Raw genomic sequence first — 18,035 nt, forward strand, 5'->3', positions numbered from 1 at the left:
GGGCTTCCCCTGTGAGCTGTCACTTATTGGAATAGTGGGAATCAGTGGTACTACTCTGTGGCACTCCTATCACTCTACCATAGTAATGTGCTGATAAAAATCCCTATAGACCTAATAAAATTACAAAGTCCATCATAAAGTCAAAACAGTGGCTTCAGATACAACTTTGCAAGCCAGTATACGTTCCTAAATTTTTTGTGGCACTACTATGCTGTAATTTTTATGTCTGGTTGTTTGGTGTGTGAAGGTTTAATGGTGGAACATCACAACATGACACTATGTGTATTACGTTTCAAGCAGAGGTTTTCTGCTCAACAACAACGTTTCAATAAACAATCAGAGAAGAATTTTATTCCTACAGTTGACTTAATATATGCAAGTTCCTTCCTCCTAGACATAGAAGAAATCTATAAACTCATCTTAGAAAAACGCTCCAATTACAGAATTCAGTTTTTCTCAAGTGTGCGAGACTCTTGGGAAAATAACTAGAATATCTCTGAATTTTTACTTCATTTTGTAGAGGTTGTTATTGCCTGTTTAAAGCATTAATCCTTCTTTCCTGTATTCTAACAAGGACTAACAGGCCAGTCATACACTGTGCTGACTGACAGACATTCTGGGCTGTACATCTCAGGCCTACTGTACATAGTGTCACTTGCATATGGTGAGCCCCAACGTCTCCACTGATAGCTTAGCCATTTTGTCACTCCTTTGCTGGTGAAAGATACATGCTGAATACAACAGATGGCTACAGCTCACTTCTCCAGCCTCTTCTTTCACCTTGCATGTATTTTCCAAGTATTTTTCAGAATACCAATCCATTTTATGCAGAAACCTCCTTCCATCTCCTTTTCCTTCTTACACAGAGAGTAAAGAAAACAGAGCAATCAGCTTGGATACTTAATACCTTGTGCTAATTCTTGTCCATAGCCTTTTCCAATTGCGATAGTGATTGGCCTTTACAGTAACACAGTGTGACAGCTGGCATTCAGAGCTCAGCATGCCCTGCTGAAGTCTGTGGCACACTCAATATCTGAGGCTCCAGTCTTCTTTTGTCAGTATCTAGACCTGTTATCTCCAGCAAACTGGGAGGATGAAATTTAAACATCTGAAAATTATTATTTTTTAATGAAGTGCGGTACTTCGAGAACCTCTCAGCTTTGCTCTCCTACTGCTTTTATTAAAAATATATATTTTTTAAATTGCAGTCTTTCCCTTTTGACTTCATTGGAAAACCAAAACAAACTGTATTGGTCTTAATTTATTTCTCAGATCTCCATGGTACAATCAGAAATACTAGGTAGTTGACAATGTTGGCTAACGGTTCATTCAATCACTAAACTGTGACAAGATTTGGTTTTGATGTTTCCGTTGTTAAAATTTGCTTGGAATTACAATGAAAACCTGATTTATTTTGCAGAGAATGGTTCATGATATGCCTAGTCTGCCTATTTGACCAGAATTCTCTTGAGCTAATGTATTTCTCCCCTGTATCGGTAACCAGTGAGAATATTCCCAGTTCTCACAGTAGTGGTGCAGTAGACAAAGAACATAATGTTAAATTAAAAAGTAAATTAACCTTTTAATATTGAATGCACTTACTGATAGTTTTGTTATATGTTCACGGTAATTATTGCACAGCAAGAGGCTGTTCACTCAGGTGGAATAATGCGCAAGGATGAGTAGTTATCTGTTGTGTCTTCCTTTCTCTTCCTAAAGTTTTTCTTGCACAGAGATGTTTCCAGACACTGGATTTTAATTTTTAACTGTGTAGATACATGCTGTCAATTTTTATTGCTCCTGACAAGTATAGCATTAAACATATGCATAAACATACATAGGATTCCACGGCACCCAACATGGCAATAGCTGCTTAGGCAAAGGCTCAGAGTTAAAGTAGTTTATACAATAAAATATATTTATATAAGATTTTTGTTTTATTTTCAACCTGATAAGAACTATACCAGAAAGTGTTACTTTTTACCTAGAGCTACAGCCCACAGGTACCTCTGAGTAGACACCTCCTGTTGAAGCCATGATGCAGCAAATGCTGATGGCTACTGATTATTTTCATGAAACAAAACATCTGTTTCAGAAACAACTGAGGCTTTAGAGATTTTCAAAATCTTAAAATCTAAAAAATCAAAATCTAAAAATTTAAACCTATTTAAATGTTTATCATCTGTTTGTTTATAACAAAAAGGGATGGAGCATGAATCCCCCAGAGACGACTTTTTCCACCCTAACAGCACTATTGCTTTATTGATGTTATATAATGAGTTATAAACTTTAAAATATCTGTGGTTTTGCAGGTTAAGGATTTATACATATTTCCTAGCTAAATTCAAGTGTCATTTTATAGTTTAGTACTGTCTTCAAAAAGCAGAGATTAAAATTCTTGCTGAAAATGAAATTAACGGAAGAGATCTGGAAGATTCTGTACACTGAGTTATGTGGAAGATTTGTATAGTCCATAGAACACCTCTGTGAGCGAATTAGGTTTCTTAAGATTAGGTTAATTATGTAACTTGTGATGTTAAGCAATTCATCAGAACATTGATTTGAATCACTAAAGAAGTACAAGCACTAATTTTAAGAAATATATTACCTGGAAGTTCCCATCACAAGCACAAAGGAGCACCCTTCAGTGATTAATATAAATAAATAAGTAAGTAAATACTAATGAAAATAGAAAAGTCCACACAAAAGTTACCTTTGTGGTATACAGAGCATGGCTGATCAGTTTCCTCTTTCTTATCTCCAGCAACATCAACAGAAAAAACAAAACAAAACAAAACACTGCTAGCTCTTCTGCTTCCCATCAACAACAAATTTAGCCATACGGCAACCAAGAAATGATGAAGATAATTTTCTTCTATCAGGTATGAATAAAAATAATTTTCTGGCTCTGTATCAAATACAAACAAAATGTATATAGTCACTTCTTCATGACAGTTCAAAGCTTTAAATGAGCCAGCTGCAGAGGTATTTTGAAAGCTGGTATTCTTCTGGCCTTTTCTGTTCAGCACGTGGATTACTCTGAAAGCCACCCCATCCTTAAGAAACTGTCTAAAGGCAGAGCTCAGTCTTAGCCAGTGAGTGTGTACTTCTGTTTAGTTTTGCAGTACTTATTGCCCTGAAAACTGAGAAAAAGAGAACTTTCTGTATTGCTTTCTGATTTACTATGGAGTCCTACTATCTGGGTGTGCAGGAGGTTACTGCTACCACATACTGCTGCTTGAAACAGCTTTGAACGTCACCCCGGCATATGCCACATTTTTATGTGTTCTGAATATTTTCTGAAGTAGCACAAGATAAAACAGACTGATGACATGGGTGTACAATTCAGGGCTTTGAAAAATACAAGCAGAAAAAAAAAAACAAGTGGAAATAGGATAAGTAAGGTGATCTTAAGAGCAGAATTACACAAAACTACTTTTGCCATATCACTGACATCCAGCTTTCATGTTGTGGGCCAACAAAATAAAACAGTAGGCATTACTTTTGGAGCAGCCCTTGCCCATTCAAATACGTGTTTTACCAAAAGGTACTGAAACATAAATCAATTGCAACAGGATAGAGCACATCGATGGCAACAGGATTCAAGTTTATATGGATCTTTTCCACATTTAAATAATCCATACAATATTGATTTCATCAAGTTTAATTCACATATAGATCCCAAATCATAAACAGACACAGAGTGAGTGATCCTGAGTTGCTTTAAGAACAGCATCCATTACGTAGATGAATTTTCTGTTCATGAATGCAGAGATCGCCTGATACACACAGTGAGAAGAAAAATAAATACTGGAAATCCTCAAAGGAAAAGGAAAGAGCCAGAGTTGGAGATTAATTTTGAAAGTTCAACTACAGACAGTAATTTTCAAAAGTGACCAGAGAAAAACTTTTCATGAAGACACCTTCCAAAAAATGGAAAGAAATCTTGATAAGTCTGTAAGGTCTGGAAGACTGATTTGGTCAGTGATTCCTATTTTTTAAAGAAAAGGATACAGAAGTCATGCCGCACTGCTATATTGCAAACTGGACAGCCCAAACCTTAGATATTTTCAGGTCATTGCTGAAAATTCTGTTGTAATTAAAAATCTCTGGTATTATTTTGAATACTAAGGCAAGACTGTTTTCATCTCTGCACGTTCTTTTCAGAAGGTATACACATTGAGCATCACTTCTAAGTGCAATCCGGTGCTCTTGGAAATATTTTTTTTTCTTTGAAACGAGTATTTTTATTCTGCTCTCTTTGTAATACTCATTTTTTACATTTTTATGCAGCTCAGTTGCATCAGAGTTTATATTTTTCTCTGACTTTCAAGAATGAGAGATGTTATTTGTAACCCAGTTACTGGGTGAAAAATTCTGCTGTCATTTATGTTACTACCAGTCCAGTATAATCATATAAAAGTCATTTTGGTGTCACTCAGTATTTAATAATGGTTGAATTTATCAATTGTAACAGCAGTACTCCATGGTCTTGGGAGACTATTGAAAATAACAGTACAAATAGTTGAAAGGGGACAACATACTTCGTAATTTCTGCAGAGGTCATTTTCCACTGCCTGAGATGTATTCAGTTCTTGTTGCACCTTTTTCCTTGGGTAGATCATGACTGCTAATTTAATAAACCAGCAGACAATATGAAAAATTAGGATGGGCAGAAAGAAGGAGTGAAGCAGTAGGGTAGATATTCGGTTATGTCGTTATCAAAGGTCCAAATATTACCTTTTTGGACTTTACTGGACAGCAATATTGTTTGAATATCTTATCCCTGAGGGCACAACACAATGAAATTTGCTTTCTGTTGTCAGCTACTAATATAAGGACACATGGAAAATTCCCACAAACATTGAAAGTTTGCAGTTCCCAAATGAGAAATAGAATCTTTTTAACTGGCAACCAGGATCTGGTCTTTCCTCTGCTCAGTTTCCAGTCAGGTTTTGAATCGATGTGAACTTTGCAGCACCCATACAGTTAACAGCAAGGAGGTCTTCACCTAGCTACAAGTGATGCAGAGACATAGTCCATTTTGTTGACTGGCACATGCTATCTGGACATATATACATATATGTACACATATATATAAATATTTGTATAGAAAAAGATAGCATATGAACTGTATATAGTTTTGTTGGTATTAATAAAAATAGTATAAATTTATTTTGCAAGAATCAGCACATGTAATAAAAGAAAAAGTCCATTCATTTTATTAAAATGACAGAATTTGTATAAGGACCTTAATTCTTTAATGTCTAAGTGGACTTTTGGAATAAAATATACCAGATAATCTTAAACTTCACAGTTCTAATTATTACTTTGTTAGCATACTTCCATAGCTTTGTCTTCTGAGATTTGCCTGACATGGCTTCGTGGGACTTTGAGCAACCTGATCCAGTGGGAGGTGTCCCTGCCCATAGCAGGAGGTTGGAACTAGATAATTTTAAAGGTCCCTTCCAACCCAAACCATTCTGTGATTCTAAGAAAATAGGCTTTACCTTCAGATTACCTCTGCTCTTAATAAAGTCGATGAACTTCATTAAGAATGATGTTTGACAGATACAATGGCATTTTGGCCCATATCTTGATAGAAGAATTATTGAAACTGGGATGTGCAAACAAGGGATGTGATTATGCCGCCCCTGCAGAAACTATGTATGACATGTGCTTCCAGTTGTGCTAGGCTTGTCATGCAGCTGTGTTGCTGTCTCTCAGCATCTTCTTCCACCCCACAAGCCACTTGGACCTGCCCACTTCCCTGCAGTAGTACCAGTGGTTTCAGGAATTAGGTGGCCATGTACCACCAGCCTCCTTGCATGAAGCTGGTGCTCACAGCCTAGAATTTAAGCTTGTTTGGAGTAAACAAAGCATGGTGTGGGGACTGACTCAGTGCAGAGCACCTTTTCTGCAGAAACTGCAGCCTTGCAAACAGGTAGAACAGCTGTTTGGGAAGCTGAGTACACTCTTCACAGTAACGAAGATGTGAAGCCATCTGTCATCTTGCCTCATACATCTGCTCCTCTTGCTATCAGAGCACCCCTCCACAGTACCATAGAATCACAGAATCTCCCTCTAGACCATGTTGTTCACAGCCCCATCTAAGTCGGCCTTGAATACTTCCAGGGAGTGGGCATTCATAGCATCACTGGGCAACTTGTTCCAGTGTCTCACCAGCCTTACAAAAGAGAATTTCTCCTTAATATCTAGTCTAAATTTACGCTCTTCCAGTTTAAAGCCATTTCCCCTCATGCTGTTGCTACATGCTCTTCTAGAATGTCCCTCCCCAGCTTTCCTGTAGTCCCCCTTCAGGTACTGGAAGGCTGTTAGAAGGTCCCCTCAAAGACTTTTCCAGGCTGAAGAGCCCCATCTCTCTCAGCCTGTCCTCATAGGGGAAGTGCTCCAGTCCTCTGAACATTTTCATGGCCATTCATGGCCTCACTCCAACAGCTCGATGTCCTTCTTAGGGCCCCAGAACTGGATGCTGTACTCCAGGTGGGGTCTCATGAGAGCAAAATAGAGAGGTAGAATCACCTCCGTTGACTTTCTGGTCACACTTCTCTTGATGCAACCCAGGACATCATTGGCCTTCTTGGCTGCAAGTGCACACTATCTGCTCATACTTAATCTCTCATCATTTTATTGCAACACAAACCAGAGAGATTCATTCATTAGCACAAAAGCCTTCTGGTAAAAAAAAAATCTCACAACTTTTACACTTGTAGTTAGAAATAATGGTAATTGCTTGGGTGATTTTTCCCACAACACCTCTCAGCAAAACACAATTCATAAGAGAAAGAAATACTATCTAGTATTTCAGACAGTTTTAACATTAAGAACATTTGGAGAAGAAGTACCTTTTAATTAATCTTTTAATGAGACTAGTCAAGCACTGATTAAAGGAAATAAGGAATGGAAAGGAAAAGGCAACAGATTAATTTAATATGCATTTCACATCTTGGGTCTAGGAATGGACTGTCATCCTTGCAATTCCAGAACTCTGATATGATCTAATAAAGGATGCTCCCCAAGCCTCAGACACTAGTAGTTTCTGACAGTTATTGTATTACTCACATTGGTCATTGAAAATTTCATTTCTTTTTCTTTTTTTTTTTTCTTTTTTTCTTGGAGATGTCCGTAAATGATGAAAAAACAAGCCTCTGAAGAAAACAGGATAGCGTGAATTGCAATTTTCAGAATGATTGACTTACTGATACTTTTTGTTGAGGAAGGTTGTTTCATCTTGGGAAAAGTAAATTCACAACAGGCAAATTATAAAATTAATGTTGTATTATACAGCCTGCTTAATGCATGTGCATACTGAAATGACTAATGGCCTGTTAAGTGTTCGTTATCTTTCTCATAATTCATTATCTGTAACTCTTCTTCTGCAGTAACAGTAGCACATGACACTGACATTGTGAGCAGTTCTGCGTATACCCAGACACAGATACAGAGAGGGAGACTGGTGGCTGGAGAGCATCTCAGTAAGAAGGGAGTAGGAGGGCTGGTGACATCAGGCTAAACACAAGCCAGCAGTGTGCCTTAGCAGCCAAGTGGGCAATCAGTATTTTGGATGCACTAAATACATGTTAGCCATTTGGTCAAAAGAGGGGACTCTCCTGCTATAATTAGCACTGGTGGTGCCTCTCCTTGAGTACTCTGTGCAGTTCTGGGCTGGATGTTCAGAGGATGACAGCAAATCTGATGGGATATCTGGAAGGAGTATCCTGTGAGGAGAGGCTGAGGACATACGTGTTGTCCAGTCAAGCCAAGAGTGATCTCATTGCTCTCTACAACTTTCTGAAGAAGGGGACAGAGAGGCAATGATCTCTTCTTCCTAATAGCCAAGAGCAGGACACTTGAAACAGCACCGGGGAGGGTTCAAGCAGGACATTGGGAAACATTTATTTTCTGAAAGTGTGGTAAAAAACTGGAACTAGCTTTCTAGAGAGCTGGTTGATGCCTGATATCTGTCACTGGCCAAGGGGAATTTGGAGAATGCCCTCAATAACGTGCTTTAACTTTTAGTTAGCCCTGAAGTGGTCTGTCTTGTTGGACTTCATGGTCTTTGAAGATCCCTTCCAAGTGAACTACTTCTACGCTACTATACCCTACCCTACCCTATCCTATCCTATCCTATCCTATCCTATCCTGTCCTGTCCTGTCCTGTCCTGTCCTGTCCTGTCCTATCCTATCCTATCCTACCCTATCTATCCTATTCCATTCCATTCCATTCCATTCCATTCCATTCCATTCCATTCCATTCCATTCCATTCCATCCCATCCCATCCCATCCCATCCCATCCCATTCCATCCCATCCCATTCCATCCCATCCCATTCCATCCCATTACATTGCATTACATTACACTGCATGTGGCAGGGGAGTTGAAGATTCATGATCCTGAAGGTCCCTTCCAACCCTGGCCATTCTGTGATTCTGTGATTGCCAATACTGTGCAGAAATTACTAGTCACACTTTTCCCTTCTGTTACTTAAATTTTCAAAGCTCTCTCATGGCAGAGACACCAATACAAAAACGTTGGAGGAGTATTGCATCATCTTTTCTTATGACCCATTATTCCAATTGATTGTGTAAAAAGATAATCTGCATGCCTTTTCCTATGCAAACATAAGCTGAATTCTTGACACTCAGTGTGAATCTGCCTGTGAGGATGAGCATGAGCTGTATACAAGCAAAATTTCATTTTTTGCTTTTTCTGTTACCTGTGATGGGCAATAGAGAAGAAACAACTATCCTTTTTTCTCCCCAGTTTTATGCAGCAAGACTAAATATGTGCTTAAAATGTAGCATCTTCTCTAAAAACTGATGCCACAAAGCAGAAGGCATATCAGACTTCTATCCTTTTGCTTGGATAAGGACTTGACTCTTTAAGACAAAGACAATATCTTCCTCTTGCAGTCCTGAGCTCATTCCTGAAAGGCGACCTGTGAGTTCTTTCCTTCCAAGAGTGACCAGAAAAGTACCACAGAATCTGTTTCTCAATTGATCTGAGTTGCTGGTCCCATAGGATTTGGTTTAGTCTTCATCTCAGTATGACAGAATCATACTATTTTGCATTAAACAAAGTTTTTAAGAAACAAACAAACAAACAAACAAAAAGGGATCTGCTCTCCAACAGATAGAGTCTAGGTTCACTTTTTGGGTATTATTAATATAAAACTGTGATCTCTAACAAAAAATCTATTAGAAATATAAGCCAAGATAAAAGGTGTAATGTTCTGCCAATAAACTGATGCAATCTTCTCAGCCAAATATTGTCTAGGAATAAATAATACTCTTAGAAATTATGCTTAAAATGTAGAAAGTGGCTACTCATCATGAATGGCTTTTAAGCTTTCAGATTTATTTCACTAGTGAAGAGTATTTTGAGTACCTTGAAATGTCAGTCATTTGCTCCTCCCTTCCCCATCAGCCTCTCTGCAATAAGGCAAGAAAATGTCAGAGGACAAACTCTGCATCAGAACAGTTTTACTAGGGGGAAAAATGAAAATAATTGCCTGGATAGGATAATGATCATTTGGCAACAACTGACATGGGTACTTCAACAGCACAAAATCCATTACAGCAGCTTCTGCTGAAGGGCACACATCAGGCTGGAGAGAAGTCCTCACTGTATGCCCTATTTAAACAAAGGCTGAGCTGCATGTTATCAGTGTTGTTCACAGGTTTTTTTTCTCAGATTAACAGATAGAACAATTGAATTGGAGAAAGTCTGAAAAAAACAATGACTGTTTCTCTATCTTCTCCCACTTGGTCTCTTGCATTCTGCATGCTTCTAGAGATAACTTCTCACAGTGTCTCTGTGCTCTGGTTCATAAACAAGTATTCAGGTGCCAGAGGTTCACTCCTACATTTCTACCATCTGTGTAAGGCAGTCCAATCTGTTTCTCTGAGCTATAAGTGAGTTATTTTAACATATGTGGGCCTGACCCTCAGATCTTCCTTCTATCTAAAGATATCATGGTGTTATAGGCAAAATGCAAAGTGATTTGATTACTTGCATTGCTCTCCTCTCCCCTTGTCCTCAGTGAACAAAGCTAAAAGAAGGCTCTGTAAGGCAAAACCTGAAGAAACAGTGACAAAGTAAGTTCTACAAAGTCAGAGCTCAGTGAAGTAATTATCTACCAGCTGTGTAATTAAATTTCTTCTGCTGATTTTCTTGGGTAAGAAACAACTGCCGCTTTGAACATAACCTGTACTATAAATAAGTACTTCAGTTAAAATATGATATAGGTGAAGAAGTGTGTGTGTGGGAAGCGGGGGGGAAGCTGCTTACAAAATTAAAACTTCTTAAATTTTCCATAAACATAGCTTTTTTATGTTCACACAAATAAAGTAGTAGATGATTACATAAATGTAATACTGCTATTTTGGATAAGGTCAAAGGTATCAACAACTCTCAACAGTAAATTTTGGTCTAAATTGCTCCTAATGTAAAAATATACACAAGAAGTGTTACGGTTCAACCAGTTAGGTGTCAACATTCTGTTTTTTCATCATTATTACTCAAAACACTAAGACTAAGTTGTTAACATCAGACTCAAATTGCCACTGTAATTCATATAACTGTTAATACTTCCATTCCTTGGAAAGTTCCATGTGTCTTGACCACCATGCATTGTTGCAGTGTCTAGACCAAGACTCTTTTAAGACTTCTCACTTCTCCTAGGCAATGCCAAGATGTTCGAGGATTTCTCTAAATTTCCATGATTCACAAGAAACTCTTAGGGCATGTGCAAGGCCCCAGGAAACTGCAGAGATAATTTGGGGATTACTTATTGGAGAGGGAGAGGTATCCAAATGGGTGGAGGAATGGGCAAAAGTAACAAAGAGCTTTTTTTGACACACTCATATAAGAAGATGATCATGTGAAGCAGAGTAATTCTTAAGGAATATTTTACTCAAACCATGCATTGCAAGATCAATTGAATGGCTGTTATATTATAAAGACAAAGCATTGATCTGTTAGCAAAGATGGGAGTAGCTTGTTCATTCACAGAAAAAAGAAAAGGAAAACACAACACTAGGGAGTGTTGGCAAGGCTCTTAATTTCTCCCATATGTACCAAAAATGAATATTATATAAACTTTTCTTGAGCAGATTTGCAGAAAAGTGTGTAGAGATACTTATGAATGTTTAAGAATCAAAAAGCCAAAGTAGGTTAAAATTGCTAGCATTCCAAGGCTCAGGAAAGGGTTCCTCTAGGAAGATGAGGATAAGTTTTAAATACTAGATCTTTGTCAGACCTTCCAAGTGCTTTTAATTTTTCATGTCAAATAAAATTATCACATGTTCAATAAAATTCAGACCTAAATAATGGTTTATTTTGGTTAGACTGACATGCAGACATAATTAGCATGCAGACTTAGTACAGCAGAAATGAACCACATAAATATTTATTCAGAATGACAGAATTTAGTAGCAGTTTGACTCAGCCACTGAACAGACCTTAGCAAGTTCAAACTTATTTTCAAGACAGCAGTGAATTAGCTTCTCAGTCTTCAGAATCATCTCCTGCAAACCCAGTACAGGAAATTCCATCTGCCTTTTCCAGTCTGAATAGATTTCTTCCCTTGCCTGTATATAAAAAACAGTGCAACCTGAAATGAAAAAAATAAAAAATAAAAAGAATCATAGAATCATAGAATCACTAAGGTTGGAAAAGACCTAAAAGATCACCCAGTCCAACCGTTCACCTATTCCCAATAGCTCCTACTAAACCATGTGAGAGATGAAAAAAATCCAAAAGATTTTTTTCCAAAAGAGATGATTTTTATCCAAAGAGATGAAAAGCAATTCTGCAAACAATGAAACAGTAAACCTTTTAGCAGAGCTTAGCTCTATAAACGTCACAGCATACTTCAGCATATACTAACTTTCTGACATGCCACACACTGGATTAGTATTTAACATAGCTGTGCAGAGCAGTATTAAACAGAAAAAAAGAAATCACTAGTGATTGACTGATGAAATTTTAATGTCATTCATTTAAAATACATCACAACTGACCCATGCTCATTGTTTTAAATATAATGCACTACCTTGCTTTATAGAATCACAGAATTCTCTAGATTGGAAAGATGTTCAAGGTCATCAAGTCCAAATGTCAATCCTGACCTACAGTCACTAAAATATATTCCATAGTGCCACATCCACACATTTTGGTGAGGTAACAAAACACATACTTCTCACATAAAGAAAAATGCTAGATTATGACTTTTTACAACTAGTCATCCCTATGATGTAGCTCTAGATTGTTGCATTTGCACTCATTCTAACAACTGCTAAGGCTGAAATCTTATGTTTACCTACTAATCTACTGCCATTGTGAAGCTTTTGGTCTAGAATCAGCAAGTGTGGAAAAACAGAGAGCATAAAGTGTGAAAAAAGAAGAGAAATAATTAATGCAGATCGTAATCTTGGCTATTTTTACCACTAAGGACATTTAAAACAATATGCTTCCAATTTTTTAAGCAATGTGGAAGTATTGTCTGAACACTTACTCATATCAGCTGTGCAACTTTGAACTGCAAAAAGCCACAGGAAAGAGATAAAAAATTCCATCTGTATGAAGCAACAGTTCCCTATATTCCCTTCACTGCATTACCTCTGTCTTTTTTCTTTTGCTTTGGGAAATAGCAAGCAAAATTTCTCCATTTTCAGATTTTTGACCCTCTTATCCTGATAAATTAGATATATTTATTTTACACGACCCCTCTTTGCTTACTGATGAACTTCCTCTTTAATGAGTACAAAACCTTTTTTTGAAAAGGAAAAGAAGTATTGCTATAAGCCATAGACTTAAACACTTTCAGTAGTCTTGCTTGATGCCTGAAAGACTTCTAGCTGTCAAAAAACATCCATTCCATGAAATTGCTCCTTGAATGTGAACTGTCAAGAACAAAAAGAAAGGTATATCTGGTCTGCAGGAAAGGTTATAGATCTTATTTCTAACAGCATACAAAAGGCCAGGCTGGAAAACTCAAAACATTTTCTTTTAAGGAAAGTTGACTGTGAATGCAGTTTTATGTTCCACAACCCATGACTTTATCTGAACTCTTTATACTGCATACTCAAGACAGAGCAATGAGCGTTTTAGGCTGCAAATTCACAAGCTTTGTTTGCATATTCTCTTCCCTTCCCTTTGTGATACAAAGCCTATTAACTACATCCATGCTGTCAGTCCCAGACTGTGCTCTAAACTTCCCTCCATGGAAGGCTTATCATTTCAGGCATTGATCTATCCAGAAAGTCTCTCCAGATGGAAAGATTAGCCTTAGAAGCTGGAGCAGGATATTAATTAAGGACTTAGAAATGTTTACGTCTTTGTATTTCTATTTCATTTTAATTTTTTAGCTTGATTTTAGGATACAAGGATTGAATCAGTTATTTTGTTTTCTCTACTCTGCTATTATTGGTCTAATAGAAGTTTAGCTTTCATCACAGGTGTTGCCTGCTTTGTACCATTGGACATTACGGATAAAATAACGATAACCATTACTAGAAGAAAAAGCAAGAACAAGACCCATTTCACATAGAATTCAATAAACATGTCTAGATTATCCAGTTTTAAAAGCATTCAACAGTATTTTAAAAAAGCAATTTCAATATTAGTAAATCTAATAGCTGTGCTTCCTGCTTTTAACTTTAATGTTTATTAGAGCAGAAGATAAAAACATGCTGAAGGCTGAAACAAAGCTTCATGAGAACAGTCATAGACTTCCTTGCTCATTGCCTTAATTTTAGGTTACACAGAATGGATGCTAAATATGGCAAAACAATGTGGCTCTGATGCTTTAAGAAGGGACTGAAAAACTTTGTGGAATTCATTTCTATCCTTATAATGAAAGGATAAAGTCAGTCAACAGAAAATCTGAGACAGATTATAGCACTTGGATCATGAATTTCCCTCATCCCAATTCCACCATAACATCTTCATATGATTGAAAGACATTTGTGAGGTTACCACACCAATAATTACTTTCCTAAAGCAAAACTGAACAGTGGCCAACAACTAAATAGGAGAATTACTGCCTCCCATAAACTGAAAATGCCCAGTGTCCCAAGAGAAGTATTACCTCTATTACTTAATTGCATGTGAAACTCTGCTCATGGTTTCAAATTCTAGTAGCAAATGACAGGAAACTCCACAACACCATTTCTACACTTACTGTTCATTTCTTTCAAATACGTTATTTAGAATAAAGTTTGGTGTAGCTTTTAGTTAGCTGTTATAAATGCATTTCTCTATGCTCTAGAATCTTAAAATTTTCCTTTTTCCATCATTCAAACGTTTCAAACACTAACGGCTGAAATTTAGTGTTTCTTGTCAATTAGAAAGCATTACATGAATTTATCCTATTAGCTCAAATTGCAGCTTAAATCTGCAACTTGCAGCTGTGAATGTAACAGGATGGGGTTTCCTACCCAATCCTCATCCTCATTCTTCCTCAGCCATCCTCTCTGGGAGGAAGAATGAAAACAGGCAAACAAACATTGCATTACCAATTCCTTAGTTAAGTTGTAAATGTTATGCTATGACAGAAACTTGCCCACACACACTGCAAGTCTACATGTCATGCATATTAGAAGTGGTCTGTTGAACTGAATTAGGAATTAGTTTCTTGAGTCTGTTTGTACTGAATGATGGTAAATTACAACAGTTTTGTGTGTGAAATTTTATCTTTTTGTGTAGAACTTCCTTAGATTCCTGGAGTATGTTAGTGATCTCTACCTATAACTATCCTCTATTTTGACTGGGAGCACTTACCCAGGAGCGATAGCTATGTGTCAGCTGTGCCCAACATCACTGTTTCCTTCTGGCATAAAGAACACCCTCAAACCTGATATTCAGTGTATTGCAGTTCTGTTTTAAAATTGAAAAACTATCAAACATGCTGATAACAAAACTTTAATCCATGCCGGGATTATTTACACAGATGGGTAACTGAGGTGACCACACAGAAATCAGGGCATTTTTCATCCTACAGAACTCTCATTAACAGTCATCTCAGTCAGCAGTTTCACACAGAAGGGAAAAAATGTAGTATGGCTGGACACACTTATTCCTCCAGAAGTAAACTCAACATCAGGTCTCCACAAGACTGAATATTGAGTCGGACACCAGCCAATGGTACTTGGAAAGTCTGGAGCGATGTACCACCTTGCAACAGCATCCAAAACACCTAAAAGAGGATTTAGAGTAAAATATGCTACAGAACAGATAGCTCAGCTCACGGACAATCACCCATGGTCTGTGAGTGGTGGGAAGTGCCACTTTTACATGGTGACTAAACAGTTGTGTCAGGGCCTGGAGTTGCAATCCATGATTAATTTGCGGGCATGTGTTATTGCTGACAGTGGTGAAATTAGTGTTTGCTGGAAATCTGAAGGTAAATGGGTGCGTGCAGAATTTAATGGATAGAAATATCTGGCTTGTTGAAAGTTTTGTCACTGATCAAGGAGGTTGAAATGAATAACTGTCAGAGGCCAGGTGGTATAAGCAAATGAGTTTGTACCTGAAAGTTGAGTTGTCGGATGTCTTCCACTGAATTGTTTCTACACTGGGTAGCTGTCCCACTGTTTCCATTTTGTGTCTATGTGGCAGCAGATAGGAGACAACTCTTACGCCTATCAAGAAGCGCAGCCGTTTTTCAGCCTGTCTCTATATTGTACATTAAGTCAAGATGCAAGTTATTGGCATGCAAATGATCTGATCAAGTAAATAGCGAATACATTTTCCCTCTTGCTGTGGCAGAAGTATTTATCTTCTGATTCATGTTCCAATGCAGTAAAACCCATGCAACTGATGGAAAACAACCTACATGCATTTGTGACCCAGTTCTGTCTCTCACGAAGCAGGGGCCCTTCAGGGCTGGTTGAGGCCAAACTTCCCTGACTGCAGATTACATTCTTTGCAGTGTTTGACCTGGGCAGATCAAACTGAGCAGCAGCACAGGGCTCTTGTCTCAGTATCTCTTTCTTAGGATGAAACTGGACATGGTCTCACAACCAAAAGCTACCAACCTGTAGCTGACTTTCGGGAAGGTTGCTCACCATCCAAACCCAGACAGTCACCACGTGTGATGGGATAATGACACTCAGCCATCCCCAAAAGCAGCTGCAGAAGTTATCTCTGTCTGTAAAGCGTCCTGAGACTCTTGATTGCTTCTTCAGTGCAAACCTGCTGGATAAACACATTGGAGCTGGAATACAGGCACATGTGTGGGAATGCTCAACTCTACAGCACAGTGTATATATTAAATGAAGCAATAAGTAGAGCAATAACATAGTAATAATATAATATAATATAATATAATATAATATAATATAATATAATATAAGTAAACAATAATTTCTCCTCAAAAAGAGTGGCTAGACACTAGAACAGGTTGCTCAGGGAAGTGGTGGAGTCACCATCCCTGGAGGTATTCAAAAAATGTGGCACTGAAGGAATGATTAGTGAGCATAGTGAGAATGGGTAATGGTTGGACCAGATGATCTTAGAGATCATTTTCAACCTTAATGTTTCTATGATTTTACTCTGCAATCTATTGGGCTACATGCAGAGCTAGAAAACAGAGCGTGCTTTGAGCATAGGAAACTATACAATGAAAGATTTCAGAACTTCTAGATTTGTGTCTGTGAAAATATTACAATTAATTTATTCATCTTCCCTAAGTAAAGTCATTTTTTGCCTTTTGAGCACAAATGCCACTATTTTGGTATATTCAAACAACTTTTCCTTCAGTAGTATTTTTAATTTTAAAATTCTTACAAAGAGACAAGACTACTCCAAAGTGGAGAGCTTGTTGTGTGAATACTCCATGCATGTACGTTTCACTTTATAGAATATTTCTTCACCCCACTCCATCATCTCATATGAGCACACGAAGTCCTAATTTGCTCTAGGGACAATGATAATTTCATTTCTGTCTATAAATTTTTGGGAAGTTCAGAACCTCTGGTTAAACAGCCATCTAGAAAGGTGAAAGATAGAATGTAACACTGACACTACTGCATGGCCAAGAGTAATATAAATTTCTTTCCCTTGTAATGAGCTAATAAACTAAAGAAGGGTAAATGCTTAAATGACTGCCTGTAACAATTATGCATACGTTTTTATGATTTTTTTTTAATTTTTTTAATTTTTAGTATTTAAATTGAGAACTGTATTCAAACAGCAAAGAGAACAGGATAGCAGAAAGGAATTAATTAAAAGCTTAGGGCAGCTAAAACTCCTGACTCATGTAGCAGCACCTTGGCTTTGTGTGAGGCTAGCAAAAAAAATGAGGTCTAGATTGGAGCAGATGTGGGACTGTTACAGCTTGGTAGCACTTTTTTTCATCTTTTCATACCACAGAGGCAACTGCATTGTTCCTAGCATGGATGATACAGTTTTCTTCATAGCTGCATGCTCTCTTATACATAAAGTATGTATAAGTATATAGAATGAGCAAAAAAAATTCTTTCCAACAATTATAATGACAAACATGGAAAGCTTTTCTTTTGCCAAACTCCTGTGAAGAACACTAGGCGTCAGGAAAATCCTGTGTTCTCTTCTTAAATCACTGGCACTTTACATAAGTAACATATCAAAAATTGTTAGGCATGTTTAACTTGATCTGCTGTTGAACTTTTGAAGGTAGAAAATGTAATAGGAATTCTTTTACTCCAAAGGTGCTATTCATTACAAATTACATTACAAAGCTTGATTTCATTCTATAAATATTCAACTCCAAGCAGCTAAATGCAGAATTTTAAAAAACATTCTTACTTCAGACCTTGAAATATCTGAAATCTAAATGTTAGAGAGGCAATTCTCAACATCCATTTTTCAAATTGTAACATTCATATTTCACCATAGTAAGGCAAAAGACTAGATTCAGTGGGCCAGGACTTTTCTATAACTACCTAAATTCTTGCTTGAAGTTACTGTGCATCATCCTCAGAAAATCTTTTGCTCTCCTTCCCCGGTTCTTTCAAGACTGCACTGGACAT

Source organism: Lagopus muta, chromosome Z (assembly GCF_023343835.1).
Source record: "Lagopus muta isolate bLagMut1 chromosome Z, bLagMut1 primary, whole genome shotgun sequence".
Taxonomy (NCBI): Eukaryota; Metazoa; Chordata; class Aves; order Galliformes; family Phasianidae; genus Lagopus; species Lagopus muta.